This window comes from Rhinolophus sinicus, chromosome 17, assembly GCF_057876585.1.
Source record: "Rhinolophus sinicus isolate RSI-liver-muscle chromosome 17, RSI-T2T, whole genome shotgun sequence".
NCBI classification, from domain to species: domain Eukaryota; kingdom Metazoa; phylum Chordata; class Mammalia; order Chiroptera; family Rhinolophidae; genus Rhinolophus; species Rhinolophus sinicus.
Window position 1 is genome coordinate 43,506,190 of NC_142517.1, and position 16,025 is coordinate 43,522,214.

General features: G+C 34.1%; 1 long non-coding RNA gene across 5 annotated transcripts in view; it reads left to right on the plus strand.

Annotated features, from left to right (window-relative positions):
- The window catches only part of LOC141570624 (uncharacterized), a 757,454-nt gene that overhangs the window by 693,541 nt on the left and 47,888 nt on the right, over window positions 1–16,025 (plus strand). For 4 of the 5 annotated variants that reach the window (XR_012494838.2, XR_012494842.2, XR_012494844.2 and 1 more), the window contains one exon: window positions 11,737–11,887. This is a non-coding gene — a long non-coding RNA (uncharacterized LOC141570624). Of the gene's footprint in view, window positions 1–11,736; window positions 11,888–13,628; window positions 15,638–16,025 lie in introns of those variants that run through there. The other variant, XR_012494840.2, reaches the window with a different exon arrangement.

A 16,025-nucleotide genomic window follows, 5' to 3' on the forward strand; every position in this document is an offset into this window, starting at 1 on the left:
AATCTCGTGAAGTGACATAAAAAAAAATCCATAATATTACTGAAGAACTGGGAAGGATGCCATTAATAGATCAGAAACTCTGAAAAAATTAGGAAAAAAAACCATCTGTTAAGATTGACATTGGGAGAGCCATAGTATTAAAAAACCCACTGAAATGTGGGTGTTGCTATTCCTAAAAGGACACCGAGATTCTAAGATTAGTTAGAATAAGCAAAGCCTGATATTAAGCACAGGAAAATGACAGGAAAATCACTGAAAGATTTCTAGTTAACCACTAATTTTTTCCAGAGTGCCTAGATTAAGTTTTTAACTCTGGACTATAGCTAGCAAATATATATCTTTAAAGAAAACAGGGAGTTTGCCAAAGTGGACTCCTAGCCTGAGTGTCAGAGCTGGAGAAATAAGCAGGACTGGTGACTCCTGGCTTCAAGAATTCATATATGAAACCATCATGAGCATGAAAGGAAGCTTGTCTGTGTGTTCCAGCTCCCTTCCACTATAGGGCTCATGCAATTTTGAGTCATATTCACGGAAAGGAGAAGTGTGATTTTTTTCACAAGTGCTGAGGAAACATAAGCTGTCAAACTGATTAATTCCAGATGTTCATAAGTAAAATGAAGAGATAACCAAAATTCACATGAAGTAAAAGGAGGTAGTAGTATGAACAAACAAAAGATCTAATCTCTGAAGAAACAGTTCACACAGGAAACAAAAGAAAATTTTTAAATAAATCTATTTGATATTCTTGGAGTGTTTTATGGAGATAACATATCCATAGAGCAAGAACAGGCTGTTTGTAAAAGGGAAAAAAAAAAAAAGAGAATTGGAGAGTAGATAAATTCTTAGGAAATTAAAAGCATACTATCATTTAAAGAAGTCAATAGGAAATTAAAATTGCAAAAGGGACATGACTGACAGCTAAACTATTTGGAAGCTAATGCATTAAGTACAAGTGCAATAATAAAAAAATGATAAAATTATGAAAAAAGTGACAAAGAGGACAGATCTAAAACATTTGACATCAATTTAACAGAAGTTTGAGAAGAAAATATGTGCAGAATTAAAAAATAGTATATTCAAAGAACATTTTCTTAAATGGAAGAAATTCAAGTCTTCTTCAGATTGAAAGAGCCCTTCAAATATTTTAAGATGATATTGTGAAAAAAGGAAAACACGATCCAATTTTGGTAAATCTTAGTAAAACTTGTGAATTCTAAATTGCAAAGAAAAGTTCTAAGAGAAAAAAAGGATCCTTACTAATGAATTCTTAGTTGTTAAACTGGGTGCTAAAGAATTATGGGGCAATGTCTATAAGTTGATCGTAGAACTCTATTCCAAAATATGACTACAAAATAAAATCAACATGCTACAGAGGTGCTTACTGGAAATGAAGTTATTCAAGGTAATGCTCCAGCAAAATCAACAAAACAACAGAAAGAATTCAAGGGAAAAGACCTTGGGTGTAAGAAGCAATGGTGAGAGAAGTATCCAGTAAAATTTTTAATTAAATTTAGATAGTTGCTGATATTATGGCTATGAAACTTAAAATGATTGTTAAGAAATAACACCTGAAATACGTGGAGAAAAATAGACAGTAAAATTACAATCAATCAGGAGTTGGAATTACGACATGAATTTAACAAAATATGGACGACTGGACAGGGAAAATGAATGTGCTGGAGCTCCTGTTATGTAAGATGGTAAAAGGTTATGCATATGACTGGTTTTGCAATTAAGAGGAAACATTTAAAATTATTTTTATAAATTTAAGATACTATATATAACATTATAAGATACTAAGATACTATATATTATACTATATATAACATTATAAGATACTAAGATACTATATATAACATTATAAAAATAAGATAGAACAGCCCTTTCAGTCAAAGAAAAAGGTAAAAGAAATCTTGATCATAATAGGAAAATGTTTGGCAGGAAAGAGTAGCCTGATTGTGATACTAAAACAAGGCAGGAAAACTCACAGCCACCTCACCTATGAATGTAGAGGTAAAATTTTAAATGAAATATTGAAAACAAGGAATGAATCAAAATTAATAATACAATATAATCAACCATGATTTTTATTTCCGGAATGCAATGTCACCTCAACAGCAGGAAATTTATTGATATAATCTCTCCCCTAATAGATTAAAGAAGGATGGAATCATTTATGTTTCCTTCTTGGATCATGAAGACTTTTAGGCATGTACTTATGCAAAAAAAAAAAAAATACCACAGGAAAATTATATTAAAAATAATATTTTTCACAATATCATCAAAACTATAATTATAAGCTGAAGAAATATTTATGATCTATATGAACAAAACTGTAAAACTATATGAAAATAATTTAAAGAAAGATCTTAATTAACTAAAGACAAATATGTTGTTCCTTACCAGAAAGATTCAATATTGTAAAGATAATATTTATTCTAAATTACTATGTAAACTCAATGCAATTTCAGTCAAAATTACAATGGAACCTTTTCTGAACTTTACGAATTGAGCCTAAAGTTTTTTTCTGGAAGTGTAAATATTTATAATAGCCAAGGACAAATTTAAAATTCATAAAACAGGGTTTTTTTACATTATACATAATAGAAAAAAAAATCCAACTCTAATATTGATTAGTAAATTATGAAACATTGTGCGAAAAGACTATTAACTGGTTATTGAGAGAGACATTATGAATACTATAAGATGATACAAAATGATAATTTTAAAATATGTATGAAAACAAAATGTACTCAATTATTACAAACATAAAAATATGAATGCATAAGGACAAAAATAGCCAGATGACATGAAAAAATAGCGTTAGAGATGAAGATAACATTTTTTACTCTTAAAATGTCTAATATAGTTTTATCATCTCTCAATCAAACAAAAATGAATAAAACGACAAGTGGGGTCATAAATAATTTATAGACTCAGAACACATTAATCAAGAGTTTGTTTTTCTTCTAAAGCCATATAGCTTTGAATGCTTTATTTTCATTAAAAAGAAATAAAGTGCTAAATAATTATCATGAGCTTATTCTCGCTTGTAGCCATCTCATGTCTTTAGCCATGAATCACGGTGGCTTCCCATGTTATCATGTGGATAAACTGCTACAGAGAAGTTAAGATCCTCGCTCATACTTCTATTGTATATGGAATCATAGATGCTCAAGTTCTAAAAGAAATGCCGCAGGATTTTGTAATTTGATCTTTTATCTAACCCCTCTTGAAGATTTATGAAGATCTGTAATTCTATTTGATGAGGCTGACTAATGATGGTTCTAATTACAGTTTTCTTATATATATTGAACCAAATCTTTGCTTCTGTAATTTCTGCTCCTGGTCCTGGTTTTGTCCTTTTGAAGTACAGAGAAGTATTTGTGTGGCAGTCCTTTAGGTGATTGAAGTCAACCTGGTGTTGTCCTTTATTTTCTCACCTCTAGTTCCGACATCCTCAACCCCTACTGCCCTTTCTCATGTAACACAGTTGATCGCTCAACATTTTCTTCACCTTCCTTGATAGATACTTTACTTTCACCAACCCAAATCAAATGTGCTCTTCAGATGTAGACCAGCCTGTATAGAGGCCACTGGAAATGTAATAAATTGTACACATAATGTAGTTTAAAATTATATTTACTTTTTTAGAATAGTCTTTGTCTCGCCTGGAGCTTGTTATTCATAAATACGTGTTTGTTTGTTTTTCAAACGAACTACATAACTTACACTTCATCTATTCTTTTTTTTTTATAATTTATTTTTTAAATTTATTGGGGTGACAATTGTTAGTAAAATTACATAGATTTCAGGTGTGCAATTCTGTATTACATCATCTATAAATCCCACTGTGTGTTCACCACCCAGAGTCAGTTCTCCTTCCATCACTATATATTTGATCCCCCTTACCCTCATCTCCCACCCCCCACCCCTTTTACCCTCTGGTAACCACTAAACTATTATCTGTGTCTATGAGTTTCTGTTTCTCATTTGTTTGTCTTGTTCTTTTGTTGTTTTTGGTTTATATACCACATATCAGTGAAATCATACGGTTCGCTGCTTTTTCTGTCTGACTTATTTCGCTCAGCATTACACTCTCAAGATCCATCCATGTTGTCACAAATGTTCCTATATCATCTTTTCTTACCACCGAATAATATTCCATTGTGTATATATACCACAACTTCTTTATCCATTCATCTATCGAAGGACATTTTGGTTGTTTCCATGTCTTGGCCACCGTAAACAAAGCTGTAATGAACATTGGAGCACACGTGTCTTTATGTATAAATGTTTTCAGATTTTTTGGGTAAATACCCAGGAGAGGGATTCCTGGGTCATATGGCAATTCTATTTGTAATTTTTTGAGGAACCTCCACACTGCCTTCCATAAAGGCTGCACCAGTCTGCATTCCCACCAACAGTGTATGAGGGTTCCTTTTTCTCCACAGCCTTTCCAACATTTGTTACTATTTGTCTTGTTGATGATAGCCATTCTGACTGGGGTGAGGTGATACCTCATTGTGGTTTTTATTTGCATTTCTCTGATGATTAGTGACGTTGAGCATTTTTTCATATGTCTATTTGCCATTTGTATGTCCTCTTTGGACAAATGTCTCTTCAAGTCCTCTGCCCATTTTTCAATTGGGTTGTTTGTTTTTTTGTTGTTGAGTTGCATGAGTTCCTTGTATATTCTGGATATTAGCCCCTTATCGGAGGAACTATTTGCAAAAATCTTCTCCCATTCAGTTGGTGGCCTTTTTATTTTGTCGATGGTTTCTTTTGTTGTGCAGAAGCTTTTAAGTTTCATATAGTCCCATTCGTTTATTACACTTCATCTATTCTTCAATTGAGAAAATAATGTTTAAGACTAAGGGTGGACTTGAAATATATCTTTAATTTAATATTATCAGTTTTCAGTCTGTTAAAATAATTTTAAATATTGATCACCACTCAACATGTTACCTGGTTAACTCACTTTTAATTATCTGCACATTTTAAATAGTATGTCATTTATATTTGCTTTCAATTTGATAACCACAATATTGAATGGTCAGGATCCCACGGCCATATCACTAGAGAAGACCAGGTTGACATGGTTGGTAGGCATGGCTGTTAAGCTAGCTGTAAACTAGCCGACTGTACTCTTGTCCAGTCCACATTTTATTATCATGGTCTCAAGAATGTTATGAGAGACTTTATTAAATCTCTTCCTGCAGGACAATTACTTCAATAGGAAGGTTTTCTCACTGTTATTTTCTTTTTTTTTCTAAGCAACATAATTCTCTTTTTCAAATACAGTCTTATATAGAATCATAATTTACAGAACATATAAAAGTGGACCTGCTATGGTTGGAATGCGACTGAAAGATGATACACCTACACGCATCACCCCCATTTCTCTCAAACCCTTCCTAAGCCGTGGCTGCCCAGAAACATCAGAGCTCCAAGGAAGACACTGGATGACTTGACTAGCAGCATCCCAGCTTATCTAGTCAGCTTCATCAGAAAGGGAGACTGGTGAGGCACAGTATAAACAAGAGGCACACGCAATCATGCTTTTGATACTTGAACTCAACACCCTTCTATTCCTTAGAATCTGCTTAACATTTTTATTAGATTATAGAATGTGTAAGAGAAATACTTGCAAGCTTGCTGATCTACATATTTTCCTTTTACAACAGAGGAATTATAATTAATGCAGAGGTCAGATCCTGGTGTCTGTCATACCCTCTTACAACTCTCAGGTAAAACACTTACAAAATTCTATTAAGGGATAAAAATGGCAATGGCACAAGAAACTAAAAATAAGAAAAGACCATATGCTATTGAGTGAGGAGAATTTCCAATGACTTGAAACACCATTTCATTTTAGACCCAGTCCACTCACTGTACCAGAATCGCATGGACAGCTGCATCCCCAATGTCTGCTCCTAAGTTTGTGACTTAAGAATTATGTTGATGAGAAAATGTGGCAGCCAACCAAACTCTAATGCACAAGAAGTTCAGTAGAAGATAACTTATCCAGGATCATAACACCAATACATACAATAGGGACAATCTATTGAAAGTCCTTTTTACAAATGAGCCTCTACCTGTAAAATCACACCATTGAAATAATTGAAGAAAAATTTGGAGTGATGTATGATGGTAGGATATAGGCAGTCTATAAATAAACAATTTGTGATAATACACCAAAGCCCAGAATATGATTACTATTTTGTCATTTTTTTCCCCCTTTCCAGGTAAAACAGGAAAAAGATAAGTAGTCTTCAACTGATTCGGGTGACCAACTTTTTTTATTAAAACAAGCTTTCTAAAGAATGATTTTAAATTTAATTTATTCCTTACCATATTTTATATCTCATTTTCCATATTTATATGCTAAAACTAATTTTTCATGATTTTAATTCTTTGGCATTAAATTAAAATTGGAAATAGTATTAATCTGAAATAGGTCAAGTCCTTGATATTCCAGGGCAATGATTTTTTACTGAGTATAGTGTCATCCACCTACCTCTACTTTTTCCAGCAATCCTTTTTTTTCCTAATTTCATTCCGATGTTACAGTTCCCAGCATACAATATGATTGAAAGTAGAGAAAGAAGCAAGTCTTATGTTATATCCTGTACTATGCAGTTACCTCAGGAAAAGTCTTGTACACTGGTGCTGGGCAAGCAATAAGGACTATTTAGGCAGTGTGAAATGACAGACATAATTTCTTTTAATGCACTTCCCTTGTACAAAAAGATCTATAGTACCGTCTGACTCTTTACCATAGTTAGAAAAAAAAAATTTCTTTGTGGACAGATGACATTTCTATCTACCTATCTTCTATCTATTTATCTGTCTGTCTGTCTGTCTGTCTATCTATCTATCTATCTATCTATCATCTACCTGTCTATCTAAACAAAACAGAGTCTGAACACATTATCCTGTACTGAATACATTTCCCCAGGCAGATGTAGGTCTAAAAGCAAAAATTTATCAGTTCATAGTAGCTATCTAGATAAGAATCATGCATGTACTCTGTATTCCGTAAAATAAAGCATCAGTATAGAAGTCTCAAGGATGAGGAAAAAAGATAGTATTAAATAGCATGCCATAGGATTTATGGAAAAGTTTTCCAACATGAAAGTAAAGAATTATCCTGAAGATTCAGAGAAAAGTTACTTCTGAAATAATGTTATATAAGAACCAATGGAAAATGAGAATATTTGCCTTAATAAAATTCTAATAACATGACCACTGTAAAGAAACAAGGACAAGTATTAATTAGGATGTCTTTGGCTGCAAGTAGCAATTCTGATGTGGGACAGATTAAGCAATAAATACACTATTTTGTCACTTAACTACCATGTTTCCCTGAAAATAAGACCTAGCCAGACCATCAGCTCTAATGCGGCTTTTGGAGCAAAAATTAATATAAGACCCGGTCTTAATATAATATAAGACCGGGTCATAATATAATATAATATAATATAATATAATATAATATAATATAATACTGGGTATAACATAACATAACATAACGTAACACCAGGTCTTATATAATGTAATATAAGACCTGGTCTTATATTAATTTTTGCTCCAAAAGATGCATTAGAGCTGATGGTGTGGCTAGGTCCTATCTTCAGGGAAATACGGTAAATGTATGCAGAGTAGATTCCCATGCAGGCTCATTAGAGGTCAAGATGTCATCTGGGCCTCTGTGTCCTTCCAACCTAATCGTGTTGGTTCTTTGTTTTCAGGCTGGTTTACCTCATGGTCTCAAAATGGCTGCAGCAGTTCCATGTGTCACAGCCATACACATTAATGTGCATATGATAAAAACGAATGACTCTTCCTAAGTCTCTTTCTTAAGAGAAAAGCATTGTGCAGTAGCTTCCAGTCAAATTCTCTTCACATTGACCTGACTTGAATTCTATGAATGTTCCTCAGACTATTACTGAAATGAAAAATAAAACAATTAAAACTGGCTTAGACAAATTATCCCAGGGGGATTATGACACCCATTACAGGGACATACAGAGCAGAAAAAGATGGGATGAAGTAATAAGTTGTAGAAGGGAACTACCTAAAGTAGAAAAATTAGAATCCACATTGGAAACAGTAAAAAGCAAGAATAAAATTGAGAAAACTGAATTGGTGATTAGACTCTAAAAAAGCTCTCCCAGTGTTCTGAATAAAAGGACAAAGAAATTTTGGAAATGTTATAAAAGAAAAAATGTGGAAAGTAGAGAATAGAGACTAAAAGTTGTGCATATTATGATAAAGCAAGGGGGGAAGAAAATGGATGAAAGCCTAATCAAAGACTTAAGAAACAGCATTTCCATTGGGTAAAAATTGGCATGAGCCTGTAGATTAAGAGTTATCCATATGTTTTAAGTAAAATGAATAGTAAGAGGTCACACTTTTACATAGTTAAATTCTACAACGATATAGTCAGGGGAGTAAAAGATTACCAGAAAAAGGGACAAAAATTATACCAGTCTCATTATATGCTACTAAATTGTAAACGACAATGTAAAATTCTTAGAAGAAAGAAAATGTACCTCAACATTTCTATGTGTGGCACTCTCGCCAATCTAGTTGAAAGCAAGAGAATAGCTGAGTTTAAAGACACTGAAAATGTATTTCTTGTTTTCCTTTCCTTGTGGTGAAGATATACTTAAGTGGATAAATCAAGATAGAGAAAAATTTGGTATTAATTTTTTTTGAAGTTAAGTAGTAGGTTCCTCAAGATTCATATACTCAAATGCTATTCAAATGTAAAGATAACAAGAATTTTCTTAGATAGTTAAAGCTCCATTAGACATAAGACTTACATAGTCTTTCAGAAAAAAACATTCTTTGGACACTTTAAGATCCTAAGAATAGTAATCTTGTAATATAAAGGACTGATTGTGAGATTTAAAGCAACATAGTTTAATGAACTAAAGCTAGTTGTGGCATGATTATTCACTGAATGCAAAATACAAAATTAATTATTGAAAATGGTGTTTTATGCAGAACAATATTTAATAACAAACCAGGTCCGTAACTCTAATTTTTAAAAAATAAACAAAAACTAAGAAGTGGGCAGGAAAAGAATAGTAAAGGAGTGATAAATTCCTTTAACAAAGTGACTTGAAAGTCAGAATTTCTTTTTGTCATAGGAAAATAGGGAAATACCAGTGTAGAAATTATAAGAAATGTTATGACTAGTAAAATTAAGAAAAATAAATCACTTCCCAAACTACTATAGAATAAAACAAAAAACAGATTTTAACAACAATAAAAATTATTTTAAAATTTGAAATTGTATGGAAGCACATCAAACTAGAAGATACAAAACAAATTAAGAGACATAGTACCAATCATTTCAGTAATGGTTATAAATATGAAGGTTAAAAAAAAATTGTTCTGTGCTGCTTAGAAGAGCATTTCAAAGATGACTACAAGAAGATAGACCAAGGATATCAGACAATCAGAAACAAGAAGATATTCAATTACTGATATCAGATAAAATATCCTAATTAAAACAATCATTAATGGAGACTGATTTTTTCTTTTTTTTTGCATTGATACCCTTTTCTACTCTACAACAGAATACAAATTTTAAAAATCTTGTAGAGACATTTACCAAAAAAAATGACAATTAATGCAGAGATGATTAATAACAGAGGAAATACAAATGGCTAATAAATATACCAAAACTCTCTAACTCACTTTGATTCAAAGGAATCAAATCAAAATAACAAGATACCATTTTTTTCACCCTTAAGTTGTAGACTGTTAAGTAAATGTGATACTCAATTCACGTGAGGAATCCATGGGACAGCATTCACATATGTGTACATTGAATCGAATTCTGGAAAGCAGTTAAAGAATATGCAGAGACATTTTACATATTTTCCTCAGATTATAATAAGGAAATGCATGCTAAGGCAAAATCTGAAAAAATAATATTTATATGTAATGATGTCCATAATACTTTATTTGTAACAGTGAAAAATCGGAAACAAGTATCACTGAAGAGAAGAGCTAAATAAATTATATTACATATGTATATCTTCATATATACATATATAGGATATGATATTATATAGTTATAAAAGAGATTTTTTTTGAAGAATTATCAGTGGACTGAAAAATGTTTGTGATTTAATGTTAAAGTCAGTAAAACCTGATGAATAATTGGACAGTCAGTTATCACCACTGTAAAAGTGCATATAAAACTTCAGAAAGAAAACCTGCCAAAGCAGTAATCAGACTTGACTCTGAGAGGAAAAAGTATAGGTACTTTCTTTTGTGCTTTCTAAGACCTTTCTGTATGTTCTAAATTCTCTATTTCCAACATGTATTATTTTAATAAAGAGAAAAATATCAATAATTGAAAAGAAAGAAAAAAATTGCTTTTCTTCCACTTCCAATTTCTTTCATTTTTTTAGGTGTTCTCAAACATTTTGGTGGTTTTGTAATAAAATCTCTAGCTCTTTCACTCCCCTGAGATGTAATTTTTCTGAGACTGGAGGATTAGAAAGGCTTTATATTTTCATACTATCTCCTCACCAGCTTGAATTTCAATTTTCCCCTAACCATATTTGCTCTCCTTTTGCCACTTTGGAGATTATTCTCCTGGTTGGAGATGAAAGCTAAATAGGAGTTAGTTGATTAGTCTTGTTCGCATTTTTTGTCATCTGTTAGCACTGTACTATCCATTACCAGCAGGCAGTCTTCCTTTATCTCCTTCTTGCTCTGAATTTAACAAAGGAAAAACAGTCCACAGAAACTTCAACTCACTTTGAGTATCCAATCTCCTTCTTAGAGATTTAAACCAATCTTTTGATTTATTCTTTAGTTGTGTGTCCCCTCTTCCTCCTTGAATCCCCTTCCAATATTCCTTTAAAATCTAAGCTCATCAGAGTGTCCTTTGCAACTACAAAGGATTTTGTAACTGTGGCCCTTTAAACCAGATCAGTCCATTTACCCATCACGCACCCTTTGGTTCGCAGATGCAGGACACAGTTGCTAACTGCTTTTTCCTCTTTGGATACCTTCTCCTTTTTGCCTGCTGCTTTGGGTTTTATGCTCTCTGCCTTGGTGTTTGACCGTGGTTCACAAATTCAAAATCTGCAGTGGTCCAACTGGCAAAAGGTGGAGAACTAGAGAGGCCAGGTACACCTTTAAAAAGAGCAGCCATTACTCATCCACCTCCCACTGTGCTACGCACTATGGGTTGTCACCCATTGTGATAAAATCCTCAGATTTTTTTTAAAAGATGCTGAAAATACAAAAAGCGCACATGTGTGTGTGAGTGTGTGTGTGTGTGAGTGTAGTTACAGATATGTGTGAAGCAAAAGACAAAATATTTTTATTGTTTCCCAACAATGTTCTCTGCTCTGGCCTGGGGTCTTTTGTGATCACATCGTAAAAATTGAATTTTATGGAGTATCAAAATCTACATGATCCTCAGTCATACCACATAGATAAGGACATAAAACAGACTCTAGGAACATGAGGCCCCAGGTGTTCAGTTGTCATGGACCCTTTAGCATCCCTCCCACTCTGTCGCTTCCTCTTCTGCTTCAAAGTTTACTCATTTCTTCACCCTTTAGCTTTGTCCCTTGTCTCTACCCTGACCTTGTACCCGAGACTTGCTGACTGAATGTGGTTCCTTCATTTTAATGTTTAGTCCTTCCTATGGACTTTAAATCACCTTCTTGTGCTTCTTTCTCTTGACGACTGCAGATGCTCCACCAACCCTGGTTCCAGTGCCAGATGACCTGGATGGTGTCATAAGCAAATAGTCTCTGACATCCAGTGATGGGGGATCATGTCCTGAAAACTTCATTGCATCTTCTTCACAATTTTTTCAAAAATAACTTTCCTGAAATCTAAGGTAAACATATATCAGTTGATATTATTATTATTAGCTTGCATTTATTGAATATTTTTATTGTGCACTGTCCTAAATGTTTCACAAGTAGTGGCTCATTTAATTGTCACAACACTCCAATGAATTAAGTACTTTTACAATTTATATTTACAGAAGAGGAAACTGAGTCAGAGTAATTTAAGCATGTACCAAAACTATCCAGCTAGTATCAGAGGAGGGAGTTGAACTTAGCAGGTTGGGCTCCAGAGGTATACCCTTAATAACTATGTATTATCTCTCTTCTTAAGTTGTTATAAACTCAGAGATGATAGCATTTTCTCCACAGGTTCCCGTCACTTCTACTGCCATCATTAGATCTCATTGTTGATCAGAATTAAGTGCCAATAGCATTTGCCCTCTGCCTTGTGAGCAATAGAACTACCAGCATAGCATGTCAAGAACTTTTTGATGCTCTCTACCTTTAGTAGAATAAGGCTTCCAGCAGCTGTATTGAAGCTACTTTATCTTGCCACCACACCCGTTTTGTGATTTATTGGTAATTTACTTTCTATCTCAAAACTCTGAAGAGGGCTTCTAAAACAGCACCAATACCTTATTTTTTTAAAGCCAGGTCATATACGGTGTTTCCCTGAAAATAAGACCTACCCCGAAAATAAGCCCCAGTTAAGATCTCAGCCAGATGGACACATTTAGTATGTTATGATGATGTTACAGAAGATGACATGACAGTATTTGAATAAATGTAGATTATTGTACATGAAACAAATGACATCCCCTGAAAATAAGCCCTAATGGAGCAAAAATTAATATAAGACCCGGTTTTATTTTCGGGGAAACACGGCACTTCCAATTTATAAATCGTAAATTTCCATCCAGGTTAATACTGTGTTTATATACAATGTTACTTCCCTTCCCCTTTACTTCTGTGTCTCCCTAATCTACCTCAGATGCTCACTCAAGACTTCAACTAAAATTTCTATTTCTGTGTTTCAAAAATCTTTATCTCTCAGTCCACAGTGAATCCGAAGCTGCAAACAAGCACGTTCAAATGACTCCTGGACGTCCCTCTCAGGCATATCCAAGGCCACGTGTTCACACCTGAACTCATAATCTCTCCCCCATAACTACTCCTTCTTTTTTCCCAAGTTTACCATCGACCCAGTTGTCCCTGCTAGAAATATTGGCCCCATATCTCTGCTCCTCTTCATAAGAAAACACATTAAAATAGTTTTTGCTAACCGGCATACCCATTTTCACTTCTCACACACTGTTCTTCGAACAGCTAGATTTCAGTCCTCACCACTGAAACTGAAACTGCGCCAGTGAGTGTCACCAGAGACTTCCATATTGGCAAATCCAATGGTCACTTCTCTGCCCACATTTCACTTAACCTGTTAGGCACATTTGATGTAGTTATTCACTTCTTTCTTTTCTTGGTTTTCATGATGCCACCACCCTGTCCTAGATTTCTTATTTTCATATTCGCTCCTTGTGCTCAGGCTGTTTAGCTGACTTTTCCTTACGTTGGCCTCTAAACATTGAAAGTTCCCAGAACTGAGTCCTTCACTATATTAGTTTTTTAGTGCTGCCATAAAAAAATTGCTACAAACTTAGTGGCTTAAGACAGCATAAATTTATTATCCGAAGTCTGAGACAGGTTTCCCTGGATTAAAATCAAGGTGTCATTGGCACTATGTTCCTTTCTGAAAGCTCTCAGAGAGAACCATTTTCTTGTATTTTTTAGCTTCTCAAGGCTGCCTGCTTTCCAGCTCATTGACCTCTTCCCCTGTCTTCAAAGCCAGCAATGTCAAATCTCTCTCTGAACCTACTCTCGTGGTCACATCTGTCTCACACAACAACCATGAAAAAGTTTTCCACCATGAAGACGTCCTGCTCTCTTACATTGGGGCCACCTGGATAATCAAGGAAAGCCTCTCCATCTCAAGGTCTTTAAGTTAATTACATTTGCAAGATTCCTTTTGTCATGTAAGGTAACAAACATATTCATAGGTTCTGTGGATTAGGACCTGAAAATGTGCCTAAAACATGAGCTGTCTTCCCCTTCCTCTATGGAGAAAATCCTCTAAATTCCTCAGTTTCAAACGCCATGGGTGTGGTGATGCCACACACATTTTTATCCCCAGCCCTGACTTCTCTGAGATTTCAACTCATTTATCTAAATGCTTAATTTACACTCTCCCCAACATTTCTTCCCCAAATCTTCATTATTTCCACAAATGGCACCATTACACTCCCAGAAGATCAAGAACTAAATTTGGTGGTCGGATTTGATTTCTTTCTTTTACCCTCAACTCTACTCATCAGAAGGTCCTCTAATATATACCCCAACTTATTTAATTCACTATTTCCACCGCTGCCACCCTAGACTAAGCCACAGGGTCAGTACCTTCCTAACTCCACTTGCTACTTTTCTTTTGATCCCCTAACATTTGTTTAGCATTAAAACAACAAAAACAAAAACAAATTCCTGCAAAAGAGTCACAGTAAGATTTTCAAATACTGAATTGGATTATTTCTCTGTTTAACCCCCTGCAGTGGCTCCTCATTACCTTTAGAAAAACTATGCTACAAAGCTCCTCATGACCTACCTGTGACTTCATCTTCTGCCACTCTCTTCCCCTTTCACCAAGTTTCAGCCACACCGCCAGCCTTCAGTCTATCCCTGGAGCATGTCAGACGCTTCTTGCCTCACTTTTTCTGGAACCTTCATTTCGCAGATCCTGGCATGGTTGGCTGGTTGTCGTGATTAGGTTTTATCTGGAGGCCTTCCCCGACCATGTCATCTGAAGTCCATTTCTCCATCCTCATTCTCTATGCCATGAGTTTCTTAATTCCTTCAAAGCACTAATCACTACCTAAAAATATCACATTTATTTCTGTCATATTCACTGAAATAAAATGAAATACACATATTTTATGTACAGTTTTATGAATTTGGACAAATACATACACCTGAATAGCTACAACCTCAATGAAGAGGTAGAACATTTTCATCTCCCCAGAAAGCTGACAAATGTTCCTTGGTAGTCAAGCCCCCCCTGTCCACCCCAAGCTGCCTCTCATCTGATTTCTTGTAGCCACTCATCTCATCAGTTTTCTTGTTCCAGGGCATCTCTGTCAAACAGAAATATAATGAACTAGTTGGGTAATGGAAATTTTTCTAGTAGCTCATGTAGCTTTTTTCTAGAACTCCATATACATATACTTCGTACTGTATAGTGTCTATTTCCTTTTGCTTAACATAAGATTTTTGAGTTTCATCTTTGTATCAGTAGCTCATTTTTTCCATTAGTGAGTAGTACTTTATTTTATGAAAATATAACAATTTGTTTGCCCATTCTTCTTTTGATATTGCCATGTTTCCAGATTTTAGCTATTTTGAAAAAACCTACTATGAACCTTCATGCACAAGTCCTTTTAGACATATGTGTTTATTTCTTTTAGGTGATACAGTAACTTAATATTTAACTTTATGAGAAACTGCCCAATTGCTTTCCGAAGTGTTTGCACCAGTTTGCATTATCTCCAGATATAAGAGCTCTAGCTGCTCCATATCCTCTCAGATACTCAGTATTTTGGTGTTTTGTTTTGTTTTGTTTTAGCCATTCCAGTTGTATCCCATCGAGGTTTTTATTTGCATTTTGCTAATGACTAATGATGTTGAATATATTTGCAAATGCTTATTGGTCATTTGTGTATCTTCTTTTCTATAGTCTGTTGCAGAATTTTCCCTTTTTAACAATTAAATTGTCTCCTAATTATTGAATTGTAAGACTTATTTATATATTCTGCCTATGAGTACTTTTTCATATATATGTACTACAAATATTCTCTCCTTTACTATTGCTTGGTTCTTAATTTTCATAAGTTCTTTTGAAGAACAGAAGGTTTTAATTTTGATGAAGTTCAATTTACATTTTTTTTCCTTTTTTGGTTATTCTTTTTTTTGTCCTTTTTACCAAATTTTTCCTATGCGTGGTGTCAGAGTTTCTCCAATATTTTCTTCTAAAATTTTATGACTGTAGTTTTTATGTTTACAGTAGCTTCTTAAGATCTGTCATGATGTTTTTCTTTCTCTAGTTCTCTTTTCTTTTCCTCATTTCTTTGCTCTCCTTTTTCT